Source organism: Equus przewalskii, chromosome 13 (genome assembly GCF_037783145.1).
Source record: "Equus przewalskii isolate Varuska chromosome 13, EquPr2, whole genome shotgun sequence".
Lineage (NCBI taxonomy): Eukaryota > Metazoa > Chordata > Mammalia > Perissodactyla > Equidae > Equus > Equus przewalskii.
The window spans coordinates 59,296,197-59,322,188 of record NC_091843.1 but is presented as its reverse complement, the minus strand read 5'-3'; the positions used below and the strand labels follow the sequence as shown (position 1 = coordinate 59,322,188).

At 38.2% G+C, this 25,992-nt stretch overlaps 1 long non-coding RNA gene across 1 annotated transcript; it reads left to right on the top strand.

Moving 5' to 3' along the window:
- Window positions 1-2: 2 nt before the first annotated feature.
- Window positions 3-24,546, top strand: LOC103550070 (uncharacterized). The gene is made up of 4 exons (XR_544676.2): window positions 3-144; window positions 14,166-14,241; window positions 21,907-22,591; window positions 23,324-24,546. It is a non-coding gene; the product is annotated as an uncharacterized lncRNA (long non-coding RNA).
- Window positions 24,547-25,992: the final 1,446 nt, after the last annotated feature.

Sequence of the window (25,992 nt, the reverse complement as noted above, 5' to 3'; positions counted from 1 at the left end):
GTGGTAGAAGTTAGCAGGAGGAGGAACGGGAGTTTGCTTGGATTGGCTGGCGCGGCAACGTGCGGAGCGCTGATTGGTGGCTGGGAAATGGAATGATTCTGCGTGGATGTGGACTGGCAGGAGCCGGAGCGAGGTACCCCTCAGGTATGGGGTTGCCTGTGGGTTTGGCTCGGGCGGGGCGTCCCGCGGTCAAGTAATTGTGAAAGAATTTTGGCAGATAGTAAATCCAGCTGGGAGAAATAGAACACAAAGGAGGGAATGATGACAGTGAGAGAGAAGGCTGGCATACATTCTCCTCCGCGGTGAAGATCTAGTATCGTATAGCTGCACTACCCGTCCTCAGGGCCAAAAATAAAGTCAGTTAAGAAAAGAAAATGAGCCCGTGCCGAGGTTGACTGGTCCTTTTCATCCTCCAGCCTCCCCTGACTGAGGATGAAGAGTGCTGTATGAAAAATCATATAAACAAAGCCCCTGCAAGAGTGTCGTCCAGCGTTTGTCCTCAGATAAGGGAGTTCAGAGGACAACCTTGAAAGGAGACAATAGGAGGGGTGTGGCAGGTGGCTTTAGCAGCCTTACAAAATGTTCTGCTTTTTATCTATTTGAAGATGAGTAACATTTCTTCCAGTGGCTGTGAAGGCATCCATCTGAAGGATGCTTGGCAAATCTGAATACTAAAGATCAGGTGTTTGCAAATTCTATTTACTAGGATATGTAGTTTGAGAACCAAGAGTAGGAAGGAATGCAATGCTGCACCATTAGTCATTTTTGATAGACTTGTAATGAGAATAAATGATACTTCATAAGTTTTTAAGTTGCAGTCACTAAAAGAATCACCAAATACCACTTGTTAGTCATTATTGGCAGATTTTTAAAATCTTGCTTCATTCTTTATATATAAAAGGAAAAATAATTTGGTCATTACTTTTCCATTGTCATCTCACATGTAATCATCTGTGAAACACACCTCCCTTGAGGGGCTAAGTGGATTCAATGAGATATAAAGTATGTAAAACTTTATACAAAGCACTTTTCTACAACCATCTCAAAGTGTTATCCATATATGTATGGATTATATATATCCATATATAATATATAGAGAGATTATAGAATCCATATATATATTATATATATTGTATATATAATTATATATATCATATATATATTATATATATACACACACACTCAAACAAGGACCACAATAATTGGGCAATAATAACTAGCAAGTGAATGAAGCCCCAGGAAGAGATCCTAAGGCAGATTACTTAATTTCTGAGTAGCTGAACTGGAATTTGGTCCAGGTCTGCTGGAGGCTAAAAGTGGGACTCTTAACTCCCATAAAACTCGTTATATGTTTCACAGCTCTCTGTCAGGCACCTGTGTACAGCCGTGGGGACCAGAAATGAAAGGCCTAATCCTTGCCAGGGACTTTTATACAGTTCACTGGTAGAGAGGAACAAGTCCTCATAACCATTTCGGAAAAGTAGAACATTAGTATCTCTCGTTGTTAGCTTTCAGCTGAGCGTGCATTGTTCAGCAGTTCTGCGTATTCTCTCACAGAACTTGGTAGAACATGTTTAAAACAAATTAAGGCGGAGTTTTTTTTTTTTAGAAGGGGGTGCTGCATAAGGTTATTCACACTGATGCCGGTAGGGAGGTTTTTGTTTCTTTGCTTTGTGTTCATCTGTTGCTATGTTTTTCCTGGTCAGAAAGAAGTTAGGGTAATTAAAAAACAAAATATTCAGATGAAAATGAAGGCCTGTTAACAAGATTATAATCATCATAAACTATATAAATAGCTAATACCAAATTCTCACTTGTAGACAGCATCTACAGAATGTTTGATATAGTCTAGGCACTGCTCTAAGTAGGTGTTATCATGTCCTTGCATAAATTGAAGCATATAAAGGTTAGGTAATTATCCTACGGTCAAATGGCTAATGAGTGGCAGAGGTGAAATGTGAACCCTGTGATCTTAATCCCTATGCAATTCTCCTTTTCAGTTCAAAAGCCGACCCTGTCTGGACAGGACAGCAATAGAGTTTCCGTCTGGGTGTGGGAGGCCGTGCTAGCTCACAGGTACTCACGGTATCTAAGGGATGTCAGGACCCTGTGGTGACTAGCCGACAGTTGAGGCTGACAGAAAAACACATAGGTTGCTTGAGGGTGTTGAGTACGGTTGGTAGCAACTTACTATCTCCATTTTGAAGATGGTTATTGAAGCTAAAGAAATTTTGTCTTGTGTTTAGTTTCACAAATAGTAAGAAGAACATTGACACATGACCATAAAGTGAAACCAAGCAGAGAGATGTGCTATCTCAAACATCAGAAGTTAGGTTGAGGATTTGTAGTGTATGAACAAAAGGACTCTACACTCAGGGAGAAGGGAAGGGGCCACCTAGAGTGCACATCTGCAGTGATCTCTGGTGAAGTTTTTTTTTTTTAATTTTAAAATTTATTTCATGCAATTACCTAAAAGAAGGGTCGGCAAATGACAGCCTGTGTGCCAAATTTAGGTCCTCCACCTTTTTTGTAAATAAATTTTGTTGGCACATAGGCACCTTCATTAATCCATATGCTGTTTATGATTGCTTTCACACTACGATGTCATGATTGAGAAACTGCAACAGACACCTTATGGCCTGAAAAACTAAAAAGTTTTTCTTTATAGAAAAACTTTGCTGACCTCTGCTCTAAAACATATTTCACAAATCTAGGTTTAAGATTTAAATTTTTGAAGAGATAAAATCAGGCTCGATACATATCTGAGAGCCTTTTTTTCCTTGGATCATGGGTATCAGAAGACATGGGGAGGTGAAACTTCATGAGAAAGAACAAAGCCAAGAGACTTCAATTGGACCAGGACCTTTGACTTATAAGGTCACTTACTCTCCAGAGAATGAACTTTGTTAACCAGAGGGTTACGTTGGTCAATGTTCCAGCTCAGAGAACACTATGTTGCACTTGAATAAGCAAAAATGCAAAGTGATTGTGACATAGTTTGCCTTTTACAAACCTGATCTCATGTTTCTGATTTCACATTTTCTATCTTAAAGAGGGAACTTGTGTTATGTTTCCATAAATTTGTCAATAATTAAGGGCCTGCTCCGTGTCAGAAAGAAATCCTGAAACATTTACATTTCACAATCTACTTGCTGTTCTTTATCTCCTTCTCCCTTTTCTCTCACAGAAATGCAGCCCTTAATCTTTAGCTGAGTACATCACAGTCCAAAACAACAGACATTTCCTAGTCACTCTGATACCTAGAGCTCTGAATTGACTTGGATCCTGCTACTCAGATGTACTCGTGAGAAATTTGCAGGGTAGAAGTCACTCCTTTACTGCTTCTGCAGTTTTACCACAGGCTTATTTCCCAATCCCCTGCCCCAGTTTAAGATTGCTTTATGATCTTGGTGGTTTCCCAAAAGCTATAGGAATATCTGCCTTAGTGGCCCCACTCTGTTGTACTGTTCTCAAAGGATTCCTTGATTGTTTTTTCAGCCCTCTAACTAATTCACTAAGCCATAACCACATCTGTACTAAATCTCTTTCTGATTAAACTAGCTAAAATGGATTCTGTTCTCTGCAAATGAACTCTGACCAATAAAAAACTTGGAATGTAGACATGGGGTGTGGCCATAAGGATATTAATATACGTTTTCTTGGTTTAGCAGTCCAAGCAGCAGATGATGAGGACAGGAAACTGGAGACCTTTGTCTTTCAGTGGCAAAATATTTGATAAATGATTGCGTAAAGTACCTTGGAAAGGAGATGACCTGCTTATCAAGCCTGTATTGTAGGTTAAATCATTGGAAAAATTCAAAATGGTGTAGGTTGGTTGCTTCTGCTATTTTCAGCAAAGTTTTACAAGAGAAAGATGAATTATATGTAGATCTAGCAAGTCTACAAAGAGAAATGAAAGAAATATGTTTCTGCTAAGGAAAAGAGAGAGAATCTAAAGCTGTAGCAGAGAATCTCAACCTGTGGGAGGGAATCTAAAATATTTGTGAGCCTAATAATTTGGTACCTCACAGTGTTGAAGAACTCTATTGTGTCTGTACCTCCACACGGAGGCAATAATGAGTTTGCTTGGAAGGAACACTGTGGTGCCAGCTATTTACAAGCACCTCTCCAAAGCATTCTGGGCTAGACAATGAGAATTAGCCCAGCAGTATAGATCAGATTAAGAGTGTTGCCCTACCACTCAAGACCCTTATTTTATGGCAATATGGTAGCCATCTGAATTAGTTGGCTAGTGCTGCTGTAACAAAGTTCCACGAACTGATTGGCTTAAACAACAGAAATTTATTGTCATACAGTTTTAGAGGCTAGAAGTTTGAGATCAAGGTGTCATCAGGGTTGGTTTCTTCTGAGAGCTGTGATGGAGAATCTGTTCCATGCCTCTCCACTAGCTTCTGGTGGTTTGTTGGCAACCTTTGGCCTTCTTTGACTTATGAATGTGTCACCTTGATGTCTGCCTTCATCTTCACAGGGCAGTCTGCATGTGTGCATGTCTGTGTCCACATTTCCCCCTTTTATAAGGACACCAGTCCTATTGGGTTAAGGCTCACTCTGATGACCTCATTTTAACTTGATTACCTCTAGAAAGACCCTCTCTCCACATAAGGTTACACTCTGAGGTACTGGGGGTTAAGAATCAAGCATATCTTTTGGGGGGGACACAATTTACCCGTAAATACCCCTAGTAGGTTGAAGAAAAGCTATGCAGAGCATAGAAGCTAATAATTAAAACCAGATCTTCAGATTTAAATATGTATATAATGTCTAGATGAGTACTTTGGGTACAATTCTCACACTGGAACTGACCAGAAGGAAGACTGGAAGCCTACTAAGTTTATGAGGAAATTCTTTACTAGAGAAACCATAAACCTGGCCTGCCAAAGCCTGACTGTCTGAGCAAAATGAAAACTTAAGTACCCAAACTTGCGCTAGCAAAAAGCAGTATGTGAAAGTTTTGCGGCCCCAAGAAGGGCAGGTTCCCCAATGCCCAATTCAGATGCAGTCAAGGAGGCTAGTGGACAAGGAAGGACCTCCAAGGAAACAAAGCCAGTAATCATAGCGATGAGAGAGCAACCAGAGGCTGTTGGATGGGCTAACCCAGAAAATTATAGTAGTCTATTGCCCAGGGCAGAGGTCTCTGAAATTTCTACCCAGCACAATATTTTTTTCTGAAAGGAACTTTTTATTATAGTTTTCCTGTTCCTACTCCACCATTGAAGTGTGTGTGTGTGTGTGTGTGTGTTGGGCATGGGGAGATAACTCACCCGTCACTTCTTAGATCACTTGTCCATAGGTAGCCACATGTGGACCTGATGGAGAGGACTTTGTGTCACTCAGATATCCTCGCCTTTGAGCTTGGAAGTCTCTGGATGGGACTTTGAGGTCATACGTCTTAGGTAGGGCATGAATTGCTCTCTATTTAGCAAAAAGGGCACTCAGCTCTCAGGGATGGAAATGGGTGGCCTATGGCAGACTGCTAGGTATCCTCCTATAATAGCTCCTCTCCGTCTTTTTTTTAACTGATGGCAACAGAACCTCCGATTTTTTTTTTTTTTAATCTGGACACAAGACCACTTGAAATGAAGGCTGTATCTCTGAGCCTCCCATGCAGGTACAGTTCTACTTGTGAGTTGGTTTCTACCAATCAGATGCTCTCTTGGAATATTCAAAAGGTGAGAGGCAGTGTGGAGCTCTCTGGTTTGCCTGTAGTGGCGTCTTGATCAGGGAGGCTTTCCTGATCGTGGTGGAGGCAAAGTAGTTTTAGAACTGGTAACCGAGCTGCAGCTTCCCAAAGGGGCAGGTAACTTCCAGAGAAGAGGCAGCAGGTCCCTTGGTGGCCCAGTTTTATGGTGTGGCTCTCAGATTTGTTTTTGAGCATTCAACCTATAACCTATTTTATCAGTCTTCCCTACAATTCTGTAGGGCATTTAAGACTCTCTAGCAAATTCCTTTTCTATTTAAGGATTGGCACCTGGGCTAACAACTGTTGCCAATCTTTTTTTTTTTTTTCTGCTTTACCTCCCCAAACCCACCCTGTACACAGTTGTATATCTTAGTTGCATGTCCTTCTAGTTGTGGGATGTGGGACGCTACCTCAACGTGGCCTGATGAGCAGTGCCATGTCCACGCAGGATCCGAACCCTGGGCCGCCGCAGCGGAGCGCACGAACTTAACCACTTGGCCACAGAGCCGGCCCCCTTTTCTATTTAAACTAGCAGAGAGATTCTGTTTACTGCAACTGAATGTGTCCAGCACAGGTTGGAATTATTTTTCTCATTTTATGGATGGAGAAACTAAGGCCTGGAGACAGTAGTGACCTGGTAAACTAGCTCTCTGTGGGGAAAAAAGTGCCCTCCTTTGTAGCATTTGCCACCATCTGTGGTGAGTACTCCTGCCATGGCTGATTGCAAGTCTCCAAAGGTTTAACAACTTGTGGGCAAAACTCCTGAAAATTTAACAATTCGTTCTCACAAGGGGGCTCCTGCTCCAACACATCACTGCTTAGAGAATTTGAGTTACTTAAAGGTATCAAGACAGTAAGTAACAAAGGATTGAAATTAGAATGATATTTATTATTTGAAAAGCCATTATACTTTATCAAGAGTGTTTGGCTGCCAATACAACACTAAACAGAAATGTACAACACATGGTATAAATGTCTTCACTTCAGAGACTTAGTTAATGAGGGTTGAGACAGTAGTGGAGAAGCTTCTATTATCTTAAAGGCTTTAGACATGATATGGATGGGTAGTCATTACCAATATTATTACATGCACATGACGTAACAAGAATTTAACAGCTTAAGACCATCAGAGTTGCAGATGGGACTTAAGGAGTGAGGGAAATAATTCATAAATTGATTAAAGTCGGTGCTGCTTGACCCCTGTGGAACTGAGTTTGTGGTTGAGTTAGTTTACACAGCTGACCTACTAGAAAATTACTCAAGGACTCAAAGTGAATGGAAACTAGGCTTTCTTTAAGCACATTTCGATTATCGTAGTATTGCTTTTTGACACTAAGTGAGCAGTGAGGAAACTGATTGTGTGCTTTCTGTTTCTCCGGGCCGCTCATGAGGAAATTTGGTGCTTAGTCTAATGAGTTGGGCCTGGCCATTTGATGGAGCCTTCCAAGAACAATGAAGCCAGGCATCTATTCTTCGCCTCCCTGTGACTATGACCACCTGGCCAAGGCAAAGGCTTTCAGGGAAGTGCTCAGAAAAGACCTTAAAATGAGATGATAGATTTTATTTTTGGAATTTTGAGCAAAGAGCTAAATAATCTATCCAAATAAGAGACGAATTGTGCAAATGCACACAATAATAAACATTTCATGGATCTTAGCATTCAAAAATTATAAGATGAGAGTGGTAGCAAAGAGAAGTACAGAGGAAAGGATATGGGTGAAGAAAGATGTGACAGGAAGACTCAGACACGGGCCTTATCCATTCCTTGAACATACCCAGCAAGGCCTGCCCTGCCCCGGGCACTCAGGAGGCACTGCAGCCTCCAGGAACAGGCTGTGTCCTCTCCGGCACGTTGATAGAAAGATGTAGTGAGTTCTCTTTCTCTAGGTCAAGTGACCAAATAGGTTTTGCTTTTAAATGTTGCAAGATAACAAATAAAATTATAAGATTAAAGATAGTTCTCAAATTTGCTATTTCTTTATATGGTAAGGAAATAATTCAAAAAGGCAAAATGTTTTGAGACTAAGAGAATTCGTTATAAAGTAAAGTTATATGAATCCTGTTCTTCCTTAGATATAATTGCTTTAGAAAACATTTCCTCTGCTTTCCTTTTATCATCTACGAAGAAATCCTTATTGAGTAATTAGAAAACATTACTGCTTGACAACTGAGAACAAATGCTAAGAAAATAGATATTTTAAGGATAAATGTGGAGACACAATTTTATCTAAAAATGCCACTGCTTTAAAGATAAAGACTGATTTTAATTCCCACAAAATCAGTCACTAAGTGTGATAGATTCTTTTTGTTTTAATATTTCTTCCACCCATCCTGACGTCTCCATTCCTCGGTCACCACCACAGCTTCATGTTTGCAGTGTTATATTAGAATCCTAATAGTATGGAACACATTTCCCTACTTCCAGTCCTTCTCAGCCCAAATCTATCCTCTAACTAGTTCCTGAGTGATTTTCCTAAATCACTGCTTTTATGAGGCCAATCCTCTTCCACAAACTAATGATCCATAATGTGATTTCTTAAGGCATTATGGAGATTTGTCCCAAATTAGAAAGAGCTGAGATGTCTAACAAAAGAGGATTGTTAAATATAGTTTAGTGTATCAAGAAAATATTAGGCAGTCATTAAGAACATGTTATAGAAAAAAATTATCGACCTGAAGAAAATATTTGCACATTATTGAATATAAAGAAAAGCATGAAAAAAGCCACCTAAGAATATGTGCAAATTCTGTAAAAGGAAAGAAATACTCTTTGACTCAAAATTTTTGCTTCTGGGAATTTATCTAAGAAAATACTAAAGAATGGGTGCAAAGACTCCAAGTCCATCTTCATCCAACAATTGTATTTAACAGCATAAAAATTAGAAACAACCTATAAGTCCAAAAATATGGGATTGAATTTCTGTTTGCAATCAAGATAGAGTAACAAAATGTGTTCTCTGACCACAATGGAATTAAATTAGAACTCAGTAACAGAAAGTTATCTGGACAAACCCCAAATATTTGGAAATTAAATTATATACTTTTAAATAACCCATAGGTCAAAAAAGAAATCAAAAGTGAAATTAGAAAAAAATTTTAACTGACTAAAAATGAAAATATAACATAAGAAAATATATGGTATACTGTTAAAGCAGTAATTAGGGAGAATATTTTTACTCTAAGCACCTGTATTAAAAAACACCTATCGTAAAAAGGAGGAAAGATCTCGAGTCAATGACATCAGCTTCCACCTTAAAAAACAAGAAAAATTTCAAATTCCTTAAAAGAGACAAACTACTTATTCAAGAAGAAGTAGATAACCTAGAATCTAGAACGTCTGTATCTATTAAAGACATTAAGTTTGGAGTTTTAAACCTTCCCACAAAGAAAATTCCATTCTCAGATGCCTTCACTGGTGAATCTTATCAAATATTTAAGGAAGAAATAATATTTCAACACAAACTCTTCCAGAAAATTGAAGATGTCTCAACTCATTCTATGAGGCCAGCATTACTATGCTACTAAAACCAGAAAAAGATATTATAAGAAAACTACAGGGGGCTGGCCCCGTGGCTGAGTGGTTAAGTGCATATAATCTGCTTCAGTGGTCTAGGGGTTCATCGCTTCAGATCCAGGGCACAGACCTACACTGCTCATTAAGCCATGCTATGGTGGCATCCCACACAGAAGAAGTAGAATCACTTACTGCTAGGATATGCAACTATGTACTGGGGCTTTGGGGAGGAAAAAAAACAGGGGGAAGATTGGCAACAGATTTTAGCTCAGGGCCAATCTTCCTCACCAAAAAAGAAAGAAGAAGAAGAAGAAAAAAGAAAACTGCAGAACAATAACAATACTGTTCATGAACATAGAGACACAATTCTTACAAATTTTAACAAATCAAATCTAACACTATATTAAAAGGATAATACATCGTGACTAAGTGGGGCTTATCTCAGGAATGCAAAGTTAGTTTAATGCTCAAAAACCAACCAATGTAATTCACATGTTAACAGACTAAAAAACAATCTGATCATCACACTAGATGAAGAAAAAGCATTTGACAAGTACGCAACATCTGCTCCTGATAAAAACACTTGGCAAGCTAGGAATAGAGGAATATTCTCAACCTGATAAAGGGCAACTACAAAAACTATGCTGCTAACATCATACTTAATGATGAAAGACTTTCTCCTAAGATGAGGAAACAGGCAAGAATGTCTACTCTCACCACTTCTATTCAACATGGTACTGGAGGTTTTAGGCAGTCCGACCGGGCAAGAAAGAGAAATAAAAGACATCCAGACTGGAAATGAGTAAGTAAAATTGTCTTTATTCACAAATGGCGTGATCATCTATATAGAAAATCCTATATGTAAATATGTACATATTTACTAGAGCTAATAAGTAAGTTTAGCAAGATTGCAAGATACAACATCAATATACTAGAGACAAACAATTGGAAATTGAAATTAAAATAACAATACCTTTTATGATAGCATAAAAATATGAACTACTTGGAGATAAATATGAGAAAAAAATGTACAAGACGGGGCTGGCCCCGTGGCTGAGTGGTTAAGTTCGCGCGCTCCGCTGCAGGCAGCCCAGTGTTTCGTTGGTTCGAATCCTGGGCGCGGACATGGCACTGCTCATCAAACCACGCTGAGGCAGCGTCCCACGTGCCACAACTAAAAGGACCCACAACGAAGAATATACAACTATGTAATGGCGGGGGGCTTTGGGGAGAAAAAGGAAAAAAAATAAAATCTTTAAAAAAAAAAAAAATGTACAAGACCTGTGTACTGCAAACTGCAAAGTATACTGAAAGAAGTTAAAGAACTCCAAGATAAACAGAGATAAGTGCCATGTTTATGGATAAACTCAGATAAAATATCAATTCTCCCCAGTTTGATCTACAGATATAACACCATCCCAACTAAAATCTCAGCGGGCTCATTTGTAGATGTTGATAGCTAATTCTAAAATTCATATGGAAATGCAGAGAACATAGAATAGCCAAAACAACTTTGAAAAGAAGAACAAGTTTGGCTAACTTATATTACCTGGTTTCAAGTCTTAGTGTAAAGTTACATTGACCGAGATTGTGATATTGTTAGAGGGCCAGCCTTGGTGGCTTATTGGTTAAGGTCAGTGCACTCCACTTTGGCAGCCCCAGTTTGGTTCCTGGGTGTGGACCTACACCATTCATGTGTTAGTAGCCATGCTGTGGTGGTGGCTCACATACAAAAAGAGGAAGATTGGCAGCAGTTGTTGGCTCAGCGAAAATCTTCCTCAACAACAACAGCAAAAGATTGTGACATTAGAATCAAAAAAGACAGATAGATCAATAGAACAGAATAGAGGCCCACACATATATGATTATTGATTTTTCAACAAAGATGTAAAGGCAATTCAAAAATATGAGATTGAGTAAATTATTTTGTATAGGGTGAAGCCATTAAATTTTGCTGTAAAAATACATGTGTCATCATAGGAAGATGTTTATGATATATTAAGAGAAAACCATAAGGTCTAATACAGTTTGTAAATCATTATTCTATTTTTGAATGGGATCTATGTTTTTTCTTCAAAAGGATACATACACACGTATGGCCCAGTGGTTAAGTTTGGTGTACTCTGCTTCGGCGGCCTGGGTTTGGTTCCTGGGCATGGACCTACACCACTGGTCAGTGCCCATGCTATGGCGGCAGCCCACATACAAAATAGAGGAAGGTTTGCAACAGAAGTTAACTCAGGGCGAATCTTCCTCAGCAAAAAAAACAGTGATCGTTAATAGTATGAGCTTGGAATTGCCTATAATTTTAGTTTTGCTTTCAGTGTTTATGCTTCTATTTTATTTATTTACAATAGACATGTATTGTAATAAAAGACAAAACTGAAACATTAAAATATGGTATAACTGTTATGTAAAGTGTAATAACAAATTATAAAAGCAATAAATACTATTTTTAAACTCTCACTAATTCTCTACAACCACTTGGCTAAAGGTCTAACTTCTTAATCTGATGTTAAGGTCCTCCATGAACAATATGGCCCAATCTGACCTTTTTGACTTTCCTCTCTTTCCACGAAAGTCCTCCTGTTCCGTACTTCATTCACCTGTTCTGTTCACTGCACCCACCCTCCCTCACTTCACTGCATCTCTGCCTTTGATCCTGCTGTCCCTTCTTACTTGGGCCACGCTTCCTCCTCTGTACCTTTCCACTTCACACCAATGTTTGAAGTCAAGTTTCTGCTGTCTCTGCAATTTCCCTGAGCAATGCCTTTCGTCAAGTTCCATCCCTGAATTCCTATGGCCCTTCTGCTTTTCTCATACATTTGAAACTTAACCACATTCTGGTCAAAAAATTAGCAAGTTTCACATTACTAATTGGTTCCACAGTCCTACATGTACCTAATGTACGTATTTATCCTATGCTAAATGGACTTAAGGTTCTGAAGCTAGTCTGTTGGATTTTAAATCTTAGCTTTACCAGTTAGTAGGTGGTTGATCTTGGGGCAAATTATTTCACTTCTCTTTATCTCAGCTTTCTCTTTTAAAAATGGGGTGTAATACGAGAATTTGCCTCATAGAGCTATTGTAGGGTAAAAGAGTAGCACTGAAAAGCATTAGAATATTGTCTGACACATATTAAGCACACAATAGATGTTAGCTATTTTTATAATGATTGTTATTATCATCACAATCTCAGAACTGAGTCTCAGTCATACGTCCATTTGGAAAACCCAGAAATTTAAGGGTTTCGAAAGCATTCTGAAGTGACCCATATATTTGACTTTTTCATATTTAGTCTCCTCAGTTAATGTAAGATTTCTTATATGTTATCTGACTCTAAGCAGTGTCTAGACAGCAAATAAAGTTAGAATTTAGACCTAGTGTTTGAGAGAAAATTAAATTTCCTACTGCAGAGCCCAATTTTGGCCACTAGGTGGCTATAAAACACTAGCTATGATTTTATTTTTTTTTATCAATTACAAGAAACTTGTAATTTAAAGAAATGTTCCATATTTCAAATTTCTTGCATAGCTTCTAATTTCTCCCACCCCAGATAGGGAGGGAGGAAAGAAAGGGAACCGGGAGTCGGAACTAGTCCTCATAGAGTCCAGAGGCCCTGGTCAGAGGAGGTAGCATTTTGGGGACCTCCCAAGCTTGGCTGCACACCCAGACAACAAGAAGCTGGCAAAAGTTGTGTTCTATAAGATTCGCTGCTTGCCTAACCTGTGTACTGTGGACACAGGAAGTCTTGACTGTTTCCTCCCCGTTGCTACCTAACAATGGGGCAGCCTTCGTTAACTCCAACCTCTCTGGCTAACTGTTCTGTGGTGACAGCAATGCTGTCATCTGACATCATAGGGCACGAGCAGCCAGCAGGAAGATGGAGGCAGAAGAGAAGGTTAATCCCAGGAGGTAATCAGCGACCCTTCTGAGCAGCCTGTGCAAGTTCAAGGCAAGGTCCGAGTACCTAGTGGTCAATGCTCTAATCTGCAAATACAAAATGCTCTTAGTCCCTATATCTGCAGGTTCTAAACATTCAGATTTAAAATACAGAGTTGTCCACTGTATTTAAACTTCTGGAATATATTTTTCCCAAGATGGTTGCCACCAGTTATTTTTTGCCGAGGAACAGCTCCTCTTTGAACTTACAGGAACAATGTCTCTCTGGCTCCTACCACTGCCTCTGCCTGCCACATGTGTGGAGCTGGGGAGAGAATCACATTCCATTCTCCTTTTGTTGGTAGGGCGGTGAGGAAGGGAAGAGTAACTTCAGATTGAGGTCAAGTCTCCAACCGTTGTAAACATGGACTGCATTCTTCTGGAACCCTACAGATGTTCTCTATGGAAGCAACTTCTCAAGAGGATGGCTTTTTTGTTGTTGTTGTTATAATTGTGAAAAAACATGCAAAACATAAAATTTACTATTTCAACAATTTTGAAAGGTACAATTCAGCGACATTAAGTACATTTGAAAATTGTGCAACCAGTGCCACTATCCGTTTCCAGAACTTTTTCATCATCCCAGACAGCAAATCCATATGCATTAGACAATAACTCCCATTACCTCCCCCCTCAGGGGATTACTTTTGAACAGTTTTGGTGCCCACAAAAATCTGTGGCTATGTTTACACACCTTTTTAAGGGCTTTATCATTTCATTTATTTAGCAAACATTTACTAGGCAACTATACTGGATGAAATAGTAGAGGTGGGTCATCAAATAAATACCAATTCTTTACCCGAAGGAGCTTGCAGTGAACTGAGATAGAAAAATAAGTGATATCAGTATGCTGTGATAAATGCAATGAGAGAAAGGAAAGAAGAGAACTGGCTGGAGATCTAGAGTTCATGGAACACACACTGTCAGACTGACTCCATCAAGTGCTTTTGCGTATTACTTCTCTTCATAAAAACCCTGTGAAGTAGTGGCTGTTACCCTGTCTTGCAGATAAGCAATCTGAAACCTAGGATGGTCCAGCAAGTTGCCCAGAGGTGCTTCCACAGGGAAGGGAAGCACTAAACAGGTAAGTAGGAGTATGGGTTCTAATCTAGACCATGTAATTGGCCAGCTTCATGCATTTAGGTTTGTGGTTATACTACTCTGGGCCTTAGTTTCTTTCTATAAAATGGCAAAACTATATTAGAAGACCTCTTAGGACTTTCATCAGGAAGACAGAAAAGACTGAATGGACACTGGAGAGTTCTAGTGACAGATCTGAAGAGGGAACAGACTGAGGAGGATTCTGCATTTTTGGACTCAATGTGAGAGTGCCCCAGAGCAGAGGCCCTGTTAGCTGGGTGGGTGGGGCTTTGAGATCACAGAGGTGAAGCTTTTAAATTAGTGTGGGACTCAAGAACTGCTTTACAGAGGAGGTTGGACTTGGTCTGGTAAATTTTGTGGAGATACTAATTTATGTTTTCTGCCTGAAGTTTCCATTTTCCTTATGCCCTATTCAGACAACTAGCCAACTCTACCTCCTTGCCACGGTGTAGGACTGTGGCAGCCAGGTTTGTATTCAAACCTACTCACCTAGGAGACTGTATGGAGGGAGCAGAGGGAAATGGTAATAGGAGGGAACTGAGGATGTAGGTCTTGGAAGATTCCTCCCAGCTGGGAGGGAGACAGTAGAAGACAATGGGTGGTATTAGCAGAAGCACACCTAACTGTGTCCTGGCACTGCTGATGGGGTGGAGGTGGGGGGTAGGCAGAAAGGACTGTAGCCTCACATATGCAGCAAATATGGGTAGATCTCCCCCAATACATGGTGGAATATGATACTTCCACACCTTCACCAATACAGTGTTCTCTGCCTGGAAATGTCGTCCCATCTTGTCTACTTGTTAACTTTCTGTTGTTGGAGCAAAATTGCATCAGGCAAAGTTAAACAGGCCAGAAAGACTTTATTCAAAGCTATTGCAACAGGGGAGAGAAACCAGAAGCAAGTCTGAACTCAACTCCGTGGAAACAAAGGGAAGGAGGGTTTTTAAGAGCAGAGTGAGCTGGTAGAAAAGTATTGGAGGACATTGGAGGGAGGTTGATCAATGGGATGTGTTCAGCACATTGAGTTATTCCTGAGTTTTAAATGTTTTTCTCTGTGATTAGGCCACCTATGTTTATCAACTGGTGCCATGGAAGTTAGGTTCCTACCCTCCACAGAGACTGGGAGATAGGGGCTCTATATTCCTTGATGATTACGTTTCAAGAGGATGGCTCCTCGTCCTTGAGAAAGACAGTCTTGGGTTGTAAAACTGGCAAGGGGCTTCTAAGAAGATTTACATCTCAAGGGAACCAAGAAAGAATTCATAATTACAAGTTTTCTAAAGTAAATGCTCTAAGAAAAGGTAGGTCAGGGGCCTAGAGTCAGAAGCAAGCCTTTCTAAAGGTATAATCAAGCTGAGGGGAACCTTAAGGCCATCTTGGTCACTATTTATCTTTAAGTTGTATTTTTTGTCACTGAAAATATGACATATTTCCTGATTCTCTTTCTTTCACTCATCCTCAATTTTTTACTCCAAAATCTGTAGAAATTCTGATTCTTGTTCATCCGCCCATCACAGGTATATGGAACTGAACTGCAAGTATTGATTTATGTGTTTGAGACATTTGAGGCAGGGACAATATCCTATTCCATCAAAGAGGGTAGTGATGCTCACATGGTTACAAATGCAGAATAAGGATTTGCTAACCTGGACTAAATCTTACCAACTCTCACAGGCTATTTCAACCATTTTTGGTGATTTAACCTTTCCGTCAGACTGGTTAGCTGCGTCAATCAATGCACTTAGTTTTCTCCCACCCGTTCACCACATACAACCTGTTATTTTTGTTTTATTATGTTTTGTTTTTTGTTAGTTTGAATAGTTTTCCTGTGTCCTTATGTTAAGTGACCAGAATTCTAATGTGACAAACTACCACTCAGTTTGAGCCCAGTTCAATGTCTGGATAATTTTTAGCCAAATTCTCATAGTTTGGGCAGTAAGTTTTCCACTTTCTCTATTAGCAACACTAATGGATTCTAAAAACAAAGAAGACTCTTCGTGGGTGCTTTGATGGTTATTCCTGGAAAAAGAATTTGAGTAACAAAATGGCTCCCAATTGCCCATCAGCTGAAAAATTGCCCTTCAAATGGTTCTTTCAGTGATTTTATGTAGGCAGATCTTTTGTCTTCATACAGTGAAGGGAAGACTTAAAGACATCGTTTGCACTGATTTCAAATTCCCTCTTCAAATGACTCCCTAGTAGGAAGAAACATCAGTCTTTTGGTCTGAATTATCCAGAACTAGTATCTGTTTTGATTAAATCCGTCAGATAATTTCTAGTCAGCTCTTAGCAGTAATCTTATTTAGCCACCCAGATGGCTGAAAATGCTATGCCAATGTCCTTTTTCTTATTGTGTTGTTGACCAGACACAGCCTAACTATTACCTTGGATTTCAATTGGCTCACACACAAAATAAATATGGATTATTATATGGTGGTGGTTGTTTTTACATCAGCCAAGGGCTTTATTCTACTCCTGAGACTTAATTTAGGCAATTGTGAACCAATGGTTGTTCACTAGAGGAGCATTTTGTACATAGCATCTGTAGATTACTATATGGGTCCTGTTCACATGAAAGAGTTAATGTGTTTCTAAAAATTCTTAGTTGCCAATTCTCAAAAAGTAAATTATGTCCAGACCACCAGATGACAAGGAAATACCGTCATGTACAAGTCTAATGAAAAAGTTCATCCAAATTCATTTTGCTCTGGCTAGAACATAAGATTTTTTCTAAATACAAAGAGGATAGGGTCTTTCAAAATAAAGCATACTTAGAATATGGGCCACTGTTTTGCAAATATCTCTCCCTCACATTCCTCCATTTCTCTACTGCCTCATCTCTCTCAATTGCAGTGTATTTTTAATATAATTATCTTATTTGTTCACATGGAGATTGATGTCATATACATGCTAGGTTGAAAAGCAGTTGCATGGTAAGTATATATGAGAAGATAGACTGTCAAAGGAAGAATATGTAAGATGTTTTTCACCACTTTTAAGTCTGAGACTCTGATTGGTGTCATATTGGTGAGAAGCTTTTTATTTATACTGATTTTTAAAATATTTTCTCCTAAATATCTTTGGTATAAGGAAAAGAAAGAAGGATACACATTTAGATGATAAAAATCCCTCTGTTCTTATGCAGCTGATATCTTATTAATTTGCTGTGATATCGGCTCTGATGCCAGTAGAGCATTGCTACTAATACATTCTACTAAGTGTAGTTCATGGTGTCTCATATCTTTGTATGTTCTTCATGTTTAAGATTTTTGTTTATACACATAGAGGTTTGGAATGATGTCATTAATAAATTGCATCTCTAGTTCTCTCATGAAAAAGTTCATGTCTCTACAAGGCCATTAAATCAATTGATTGAATTAGCTATGCATTAAATTCAGTTCAGTTAAGATAGCTCAAACTGCCACAATTAACCCTTTGTCCATCTGTGTATCTGCTGTAAAAGAGAAAAGAATAATCTAACAAAGACAATCACCACAGTCCAGTTTTTCTCAGGGAGAAAGTTTCATGGTATGCACATGGCAATCATTAAATAAAGGAGACAGAATTTAATACATTTAGTATCATTCATAAAATAATTGTCTTATAATAAAAAATCTACCATGAAAACAAAGCTCTTACCCATAGATAAGAGAGAGAGGTAGGCTAAGAGATGTCAGTTTTCTTTAACTCTGATTCTAGATGGATATATGAGCAAATTATTCCTCTTCCTCGCTGTGCTAATGTGGAAAGTTCTTTCAGGTCATTTGACCCATGTTCATCAGTGCCCTGCTCCGTAAAATGAGAATAAAACCACCTGCCTCTTAAGGTTGATGTGAGAATTAAATAAGAGATTATATAAAGCACTTAAGCAAAATGATTGGTGCATATTAACTTCTCAGTAAATACTAGCCATTATTAATTTTGTTATTAATTAGGAGAGAAAAGGGCATGAGAAGATAGGTGAAATGTCATTACCCAATGCCTTCTGGAGAACTATGGGAATCAGGAAATCAAGGATTCATGGTTTCCTTAGCTTTCAAGTTGGCTGTGAGTAATGACATTTCCTCTTTCTTCTCCAGACATTTCCCTTGTTTTTCCTCTTTTTGCAGAAATCCACAAAGATATTCCAACTTCTAAACTCCATTCTTTTTTCTTATTAACCACAAATCTCTATCCCTGGCCTGTTTTCCTTTCCTCTTGGTAACTGCCACTACTCATATTGTCCTTGGATATCTTATTCCTTCTAATCTGCTGAAGTGGGAGTATGGACTCCCTATTTCCTGCCTTCATTTCTTGCCTGAAAGTATGAGACACCTGCAATGGTATATAAGCACAAATGGAGGATCACATATGGAGGAAAATAAAAGTAGGTTAATATGGCTTGCACTGAAGCATAGAGACAAGGGAAGAAGCTGGAGGAGGGAGAGGGAGTAAGATCATGGTAGGCCTGTAAGGTTCTCCTGAGAAGCTGGATTTTATCCTGAGGGCAAGGATGAGCTAGTGAGATACAGTTTAAGCCAGGAGGGACCTAATCATACTTTCATTTTATGAGGACCCAGGCTATAGCATTGAAAATGGGTTGAGAGACTAGATCATTTAAGAGAAATTATAAGAGCCTCTGTAAGAGCTGTGGTAATGAGGATGGAAAGAAGAGACCAAGATAAAGAGATATTAAGAAGGCAAAGTCGCCAGGACATGGAAGACACAGGAGGTAGTGCATGAGGGGCAGAGGGAGTCAAGGACTCTAGGGTTTCTGCCTTCGAAGACTAAGTGAACAATGGACATAATAAGAGGAGCCCATTGTGGAGAAAGAGAATAAGTTCAGGTTGAGGTGTTTGTATAATATTCAAGCGAAGATGTGAAGCTCTCCTCTGGGCAGCTAGATAGATACGTCTAGAACCCTACTGAAAGTTATAAGCTGCAGATATGGGTTTGGGAATTATTGTTGTATGAAGATTCCCAGGGATAATGTGGAAAGGGAACAGAGGAAGTAGAAAAGAGGATCTTGGGAAGCACCAACACTAAAGGGAAAGGCAAAGCAAGAGGGAGAGCTGGAAACCAGGAGAGACGTGTTCTCAAGCCATGGGATGAAATGATTTTAGGAAAGAAGGAGTTGTCGGCTATGTTGAAAGTATTGGTTCTCATTTTGTTGAGAAACAAACAGCTGTGGAAAATTACCAAAGATCATGGAGTAGGATATCTTGGAGCCCATCTGTTTGATGTTTTATTCAATTCAATACACATTTGTTAGACCACACCTCTGTTCCTAACAGAGTGTTGGAGAAAAATATAATCTAGATATAGTTTCAGTGCTCAAAATCTTAAGATCTAAGAGCAGACCCTGAAGTCAAATATGAAAAATAACTAGCAAAAGGTTCACATAAGAAAAACCAGATATTTTGGGCTGAATTCTTCAATTTTCATTTGAGTATTTATGTTTCTTTAAATAGAGGCCTTACCTCTGCTATGTGAAAAATATGACCAAAGAATGGGAAGGTTAATTAAATGATTGGACTCTGCAATATTGAATTTAAAAAATATCCAGTTATTTTAGAGTCATATAGATACAGTCATGATATATTCCTATTTGGCATTATACCATAGTTTGATTTGTCATTTTATTATATAGTAGCAGATCTTGTGAACATTTAAATGCTTCCTAATTATATTTATTAAAAGCTTATATATCATTGTTATAATTTTTAAAGAGATTTTGAAAAAATTCTAAATCACACAATATGTTTCTGTAGGACCTATTTCTCTAGGACTTAATTTATCCCATTCCTACATTTTACGTTGAAGAGCATTCAAATAGAAATCAAACAACCCCATTATTAACTTAATTACCTCTTTGAAGAAACTGCTGAGAACATTTATCAATTATTAGTGTAGTGAGGAAGGAATTTCCGTGGAATCAGGAATTGGAAAACTGGGTTTTCAGTGTCAATTCAATCACTTACTGTTTGGGTAACTTTGAGCAAATCACGCAACTGCTCTGAACCTAAGTGTTCTTGTCTATAAAAGGGTAGTAACAGCAGGATTGTGTGAGGCTATAATATGGTGTAAAAAGCACTATATCAAATAAATATGTGAAATTGCTTTACAAATTATAAATTCCTGTATAAACATTTATCATATTATCATTATTATTTCCTTGAGAGAAAAGTTAATATAAAAAAATATTCAAATATGGACTCCTAGTTGAGGCTTATAGATGCATACTTGCATCATTTTCAACAGAATCACCAAATAGCCAATCCCTTTTGGTAGTAAATGGAATAGAAATAGTTTATTAGGACATTCTTTTTTTTTTTTTTAAAGATTGGCTCTAGAGCTAACAACTGTTGCCAAGCTTCTTTTTTTTTTTCTGCTTTTTCTCCCCAAATTCCCCCAGTACATAGTTGTATATTTTAGTTATGAGTCCTTCTAGTTGTGGCACGTGGGATGCCGCCTCTGCATGGCCTGATGAATGGTGCCATGTCTGCGCCCAGGATCTGAACCAGCGAAACCCTGGACCCCCAGAGTGGAGCACGAGAACTTAACCACTTGGCCACAGGGCCGGCCCCAGGACATTCTGATCTTAATGACCAGATATCACTCTTTGGCACTTGACATTCATGATAGATAAAATAAATTAATTGATACTCAAGTAAATCAATTACATAACTAAGGTTTTGAAATTTTTTGATTCGTTTCGTATATAGGAATATATGAATATATGTGCTATATATAGGAATAGGTAGATATAGATATAGATAAGATATGTTCACATAGCATAATTACATCAATTTTCATCAATATTTTTACCAAATCTTTTGACTTAAGAAAGACAAATTGAAGAGAAAAAGTAAGAAAGATGTGGATAAGAGAATAATACTGAATGATTTTGAACATAAGGCAACACATTTACCACAGAAGCATTGAATCTCAGAGTTGGAAGGAATCTTAGATGATGTATATTCATGTCCTCCACTGGATTCCTATTAGTGGTTTTCTGGCCTCTGCTTGCACAAAGAATAGGAGAGTAAATATTCTAGAAGATAACCCATTCTTTCTTTCTTTTTTAAATAATTTTTCTCTTTCATTTAAAAAAATTAACTTGAGAAAATTCTTCTTTATATTGAGCTGAAATATCATCTTAATACTTCTTTAAGTTGTTGTAGACATAGATAACATTTTATGGGGCAAGAGTAGCATTCATTCACTCATTTGCTGAACATTTATTGCCAGTTACCAGCTGGCATTCATACAGGTAGACCCCACTCACAAGCCAAGGAGCAGTCAAGTTTAGATACACACACCTCAGTTGTAATTGTTTTCTTCCAACACCAAACCCCCAACTTCATAGGAGAATCTCTTTCCTACAACAAATCTAATTATGTCTACTGAAACACTTCCCTGAATTGATTTTGCAATTGAGTCATTATCATATTTTCCTGTTATCTCCTCAAACAAAATATTAAGGTAATATAGGCATATCCAGAGGGTAGCAGGCAAGCAAACCAACTCTTATCCTTTCCTTTAGAGATTCTCTCTAGCTCTATATACACCATAAAGAGTAAAGTGAACAAAACTGTAATAATTTTACTTGCCCCTCAAAACACAATGCTCTGAAAATTTAGGAAGTATATGTTCTGTTTGTTTTCAGGCAATGTTACCCAAAGATTATGTGACCATTCAGAAGTTCCCCCGACCAGTCAGGAAAAATTGTACACTTTTAAGGGCCTGTGGAGGAAAACCACTGAAGAGCAGAGGGAAGAGAAGGGAGGCACTGACTTCTGGCAAATACCAGTTCTGCACCAACTAGCTGTGGGTCTCTTTCTCTCTCAATCTCCTCATCTGTAAGGGTGGTAATAAGGGATCTTTAAAGTGTCTTACAGCTTTAAAAATCTATCATTTCAACTCTTATTTGAATAAAATCCAATACATTTGGAGAAAATAAAAGGTATTTTCAGTATTCCAAGGTATGACGAAGCTGGTTAAGGACATTTTAGATTGTTAATGTCTTAGAACAGATTTCTTGACATAAATTCAAACTGGATATTGTTGGAGGCTGCCATTGAGAGGACATGACTGCCAATTGACCTGCAAGCTGGACTTGGGCAATTGGAAGCTCCTCACACCCTCCCCTATCCTTGGATTGTACATTCTGCCCACTGTTCCCAAAGTGGGAGCCATTTTTAAGGATGTATCCTTGAGAGAGCAGTGTGTTATTGAGACCATCTGGATGGCATACATGGCTGAACCTAGTGAAGGCCTCTGTATAAACTTTTAAGATTCTGGTGGGCAAGTATGGAGATCTACTCATCCTGCAGCCACCCAAGACAAGCCTTGTGAGTAAGTTCCTGTGCTTGTTAATCCTGCCCCCTACCAATCTGGAGTGCTCTGCTTCTTTCTTAGTCCTTGCTCTTTATGTACAGGGGTGTTCACAAACCAACAGATGTATAGTATTTTTCTTATTGAGATTTCAATTTTTATAACACATACGATCCGTTATTGTAATATACAAGAAGTTGGTAATATATTTACAAATTTATTTCTCAGTTGACTTAGAATTGCGATTGTTTTATTTATTAGCATATCTATGCTTTTTTATTACCCTGAGGTTTTCGATGACTTTGAGACTATAAGAAAAGCTACAGAAAATATGGGAAAATGAGACAAATGTATGTGAATATACATGATAGTTGAATTAAAATTTTCCATCATATCTTTTATGATTATTTATCATCCTAAAAAAACAGAAAAATATATTAAAATTCTCTTCAGTCTTAAATGGAACATTTAACAATCATGAAATGGCATATCAGTGGGTAAAAAATTAAATTTCCCTTAAGAATCTCCATATTAAAATGCGTAAATTTCCACGTAACCAACAAATAATTCACTCATATGAAAGACTGAATTGCTTCTGTTACCTTCATTTTGGGGAATGGTCATACAATTCTATGAAGTTTTTGGGTCTTACTCTTTTGTTACAATTTGTCAGTTTCCCCTCTGTATCTGGGAGCTTTCGTCAGCCAACCAAGGACCAGCTTTCTGAACTTCTTTTCCTTTGGACACAGTACTGGGATGCAAAATTCTGAAGAGTTATGCCTGTTTGCCCACTGGTCAGGAGTACACATGGTCATAGACTGATTAAAACAAGATTTTCTGCAGAACATGGCTGATTTTCCAAAGTGCAGTGACGCAGTTCCTTTTTGCTCCCTATCCCCACCATACCCTCTCTGGACTGGATTCATGAGAAGACAGTTCTCAGTTGAAGAGACTCAGGCACTTACGGAAACAACACTGAATAGGTGGGTGTAACTTTTCCTTCTTATCCCAGGCTTGCCCAGGCTCATCGCATCTTAATTTCCACATTGTTGAGCTGAATTGTTAATGAAGCTTCTCATGCTCTTTCATCCTACTACTGACTGTTACCCCATTTATTCAACTTTTGATGACTTTCCCTCAAAAACCCCTCTCTTTCTAAATTTAACTTAATTCCTCAAAATAATCATACAGTAACTTTGACCTTTTTTTCTATTGAAGTAGAATTCTATGAGATTTAACACATATATAGATTCTTGTAATCACGAGAATCAGGAAAATGAACTGTCCCATCACCCAAAAAGCTCCCTTGAGCCATCCCTTTAGAGTCACACCCCTTCCCCTAGCCCCTGACAACCCACTGATTTGATTGCTATTGTTATAATGTCTTTTTGAGACTGTCAAATAAGTGGAATCATACAATATATAACCTTTTGACCAGCTTCTCTCACTCAGCATAATGCTTTTAAAATGGACTCAAGTTGTTTAGTATATCAGTAGTTTGTTCCTGTTACCACTTACTAGTATTCCATTGTGTGAATACACCAGTTTGTTCATGCCTTCGCTCATTGAAGGACATTGGGTAATTTCTAGTTATTAGCTATTACAAACAAATCTGCTATGAACACATGTGTACAGGCTTTTATATGAACATAAGTTTTTATTTCTCTAGGGTAAATACCCAGGAGTGTGGTCACGGGGTCAGTGGTAAGGGTATATTTAACATTACACAAAACTGTTTTTCCAAGTGGCTATACCACTTTGCATTCCCACCAGCAATATGTGAATTCCAGTTCCTCTTCAGCACTTGGTATTCTCAATATTTTTTATTTTAGCCATTCTGATAGCTATGTAGTGGTATCTAATTGTTGTTTTGTATTTGCATTTATCTGTGACTAATGATGTTGAGCATTTTTTCATGTGTTTATTTGCCATCCTTATATCTTCTTTAGTAAAGATTCTGTTCAAGTCCTTAGCCCATTTTTTAATTGAGTTGTTTGTTTTCTTATTGTCATGTTTTAATAGCTTCTTTATATATTCTGGATGCATAGCATTTGTCAGATATGTGATTTGCAAATATTTTTTCTGAGTCTATAGCTTGTCCCTTCATTCTCTTGGCGGTATCTTAAGAGAAAGTTTTTAATTTGATTAGGTCCAAATTATCAATTTTTTCTTTACATATCTTATTTTGGTGTCATTCATAAGAACTCTGTGTCTAATCCTAGATGATAAAAGTTTTCCTTAAAAAAATAACTTTAAAGAAAGAAAATGCTACAGTTCTGCATCGTTTCACAACAGGGATATGTTCTGAGAAATGTGTCATCAAGTGATTTTGTCATTGTGTAAACTTCATAGAGTGCACTTACACAAACCTAGATGGTATAGCCTACTGCACACTGAGGCCAAGTGGTTTAGCTTATTGCTGCTACAAACCTGTAAGGCATGTTTCTGTGCTGAATACTGTAGGCACTTGTAACACAATAGTAAGTATTTGTGTATCTAAACATAGAAACGACACAGTAAAAATATGGTGTAAAAGATAAAAAATGGTATACTTGTAGAGGGCACTCGCCATGAACGGAGCTGCAGGACTGGAAGTTGCTCTGAGTGAGTCAGTGAGTGTTGGTGAATGAAAGTGAAGGCCTAGAGCCTAGTAGACTCTGTATAAACACTGTACACTTAGGCTACACTAAATTTACAAAACAATGTTTTTCTTTCTTCAATGGTAAATTAACGGTAGCTGACTGTAACTTTTTTACTTTATAAACTTTTACTTTTTTTAACTTCGACTCTTGTAATAACACAAAACACAAACACATTGTACAGCTGTACAAAAATATTTTCTTTCGTTATATCCTTATTCTATAAAATTTTTCTGTTTTTAAAATTTTTAATTTTATTTTACTCATTAAACTTTTTTGTTAAAAATTAAGACAGAGGAAACACATTAGCTTAGTCCTACACAGAGTCAAGAGATTCAGTATTATTGTCTTCTACCTCCACATCTTGTCCCAAAGAGAGGTCTCCAGGGGCAATAACACTCATGGAGCTGTCATCTCTTATGATAATAATGCCTTCTTCTGGAATCCCTCCTGAAAGACCTGCCTGAGGCTCTTCTTGAGGTGGTGTCACTCTTTTCGGAAATATGTCCATGCTGGTTTGCTTGGTTTTTTGTTTTTCATCATAGATTTGCTTGTAAGCAAACAATGCACCATGAACATTCCTCTGTATTAATGGAAACCTTTTGGGGTTGGGGTCCATATTTTCAAACATTTTAAGGAGCTTCTTGAGGTCTACAAAGCTTCTGCTAAACCCTTCACTGTGAATTTTCTTGGGGCTGCTGCGGCTTTTTCTTCTCCTGAAGTTTTCTTTTCTCTTGCCTCTTCTTCATCCATGCATTCCTATTCCAGTTCCAATAACT